We start from the raw sequence: 2,574 nt of genomic DNA on the forward strand, positions 1-2,574 counted from the left end.
ACAAATAAATGGAGCTGCTGCTGAGATAGCCCAATTGAGTTTAAGATATCTTAAAGCGTCTTTTCTTAAAAGGTTCCGACCTTGTATTAGAGTAGAAGGTCACCAATTTGAGCATATTTTATCAATAAATGAATAAATTTTTCTTCAAACAACTCATGTATATTTTATTTCACGTGAACCCATCTTTCACAAAAAATATTGATAGATATAGCCCTTGTTATAGACTCTAGTCCGAATTTCGGTAAGTAACATAAAATAATGTCAGGAGCAGCTAATAATGTACCTTTGTACTATTTAGCACGTCATTGGTCGGTAACAAGACCAACTTAAATTTACATCTATTAAATACATTCTAGCGTGTCTCAGTCCTTTACCCACAAAAGCGGCTATAACTTTTGTTTCTATTCGACATAGTAAGAGTGGCACCTTTCTGAAATATTTATTAAATGAGCAATTTTTCTATCCAGAGATAGTCAAAGTTGGGGAACAAAATATCAAAAAGTTAAAAATCCAAATATAGTCCTAATTTTATAATGGTTCCTTAATATATTTTAATTACATTGCATTTGAGTATGGAGAAGAAACTATCTGAAAGTATTTTGCATAAAAAATTTACTAAGTATAGCCTTGTTTGTAGATGCAGTTAAAGAAAATACATGAAAAGGCACGATCATGACTCGCATCAATGCAAATTTAAAAACAGCAAATGTCACGCTTTTGGAAAAACAGGACACTTGGCATCTGTGTGCTATTCTAAGTATAATAAAACTATTAATTACTTATCACATTCTGATGAGAGTAGCCAGATAGATTCTAATGATAATTTAAATTTTTCTGTTTATAGCGTATCCGGCCGCAGTCCATATGATGTTTACTCATTACCAGTTGAAATTGATGGTGTGAAATTGGAAGTTTCTTGTGACACCGGTGCTCCGTGTACTTTGATCCCACTGTCACTCTTCCAGAATTGGCACAACGAAAGGCCATGTAAAACTCCGTATGTAAATTATAGTGGGGATAAAATCGATTTATCCGGTGAGTACGATGCTTCAATAACGTATCAAGGTGCCAAAAAAAAGGTTGTAGTTGTCGTTACAAAAACGAAAAATCCACCGTTGCTAGGACGAACATTTTTGAGAACGTTTAAATTCGAATTGTGTCAAATAAATTCAATCGGTGTCAATCGAAATTTTCCGGTACTCACTGATCAAATTAAAGATGAATTTTCGAAACTTTTTAGCGATGGTTTAGGCCTTTATAAAAACAACAAAATATCTTTATCGGTGTGTGAAAATGCCAAACCAGTTTTTTGTAAGCCGCGACCATTACCACTCGCTTGGAAAGACCGAATACAAAGGCAATTAAGAGACCTAATATCTGAGAATGTCTTAGAGCCCGTGGATAATTCGGAGTGGGGAACTCGTTTAGTGCCAATTTTAAAATGAAACGGTGAATTGCGCATTTGCGGTGACTATAAAATCACGATCAATAAACGACTATAAACTATAAAGTCTCGGTACATTGCAAGGAGGCAAGCTTTTCACCAAGTTAGACTTATCCAATGTATATAACCAGTTAGAACTAGATGAATGACTCAAAATGAAGCGTATGCCTCTTGGCATAAAGCCAGCTGCTGCTATATTCCAAAAAACAATGGAAAATCTACTCCGTGGAATTCCGTGCGTTGTGGTATATCAAGATGAAATTACAGTCACACGCAAAGATTTGCAGCAACATATTACACACTTAAAACTTGTACTCAGAAAACTAGAATGTGCAGGTCTCAAATAAATTTAAGCAAATGCGCATTTTTTCAAAAACAAATTAATTATCTAGGATTTATTACAGATGAGCATGGGCTACGCAAAAATGAGGAACGTGTTTCAAGCATATTAAAGGCACCAACTCCAAGTAAGACTTCCGAGGTTAAACCTTTTCTCAGAATGGTAAACTATTATTCCAAATTTTTCGGGCAAGATGTCTCCCCTTTATGAATTGCTACAAAAAAAACGTAAAGTTCTATTGGTCACGTAAATGCCAAGAGGCGTATGACATTATAAAGAAGGATGTTACATCTGATCAACTCCTAACACATTTTAATCCAAATCTGTCCATTATTTTAACGACAGACGCATGTAGCAATGCAATCGCTGGGGTTCTAGCTCACAAATTTTCAAACAATGATCTCAAACCGATAGCCTCTGTTTCTAGGGCACTATCAAAGAGTGAAAAAAATTACAGCACTCTTGAAAAAGAGGCTTTGGCTATAATTTTTTGTGTCACAAGATTGAAACAGTACCTTCTAGGTAGTCATTTCACTTTACGCACTGACCACAAACCACTGTCGTCAATATTTGGAGATAAAGGCTTGCCCATTATGGCAGCAGCTCGTATGCAACGGTGGGTATTCACTCACTCAGGCTTTAACTACTCGATAGAATATGTAAAGGGTAGTTCGAACACTGCGGATAGTTTGTCGCGAATTCCACAACTTCAATGCAAAAAAGAGCATAAAGAAAATAGTTTTATAAATTTCGTGGAAGCAGAGAATTACTTAAAATTTAATTATACTGT

This window comes from Rhagoletis pomonella, unplaced genomic scaffold (assembly GCF_013731165.1).
Source record: "Rhagoletis pomonella isolate Grant_MI unplaced genomic scaffold, Rhpom_1.0 Rhpom_scaffold_00001, whole genome shotgun sequence".
In the NCBI taxonomy this organism is placed as follows: Eukaryota; Metazoa; Arthropoda; class Insecta; order Diptera; family Tephritidae; genus Rhagoletis; species Rhagoletis pomonella.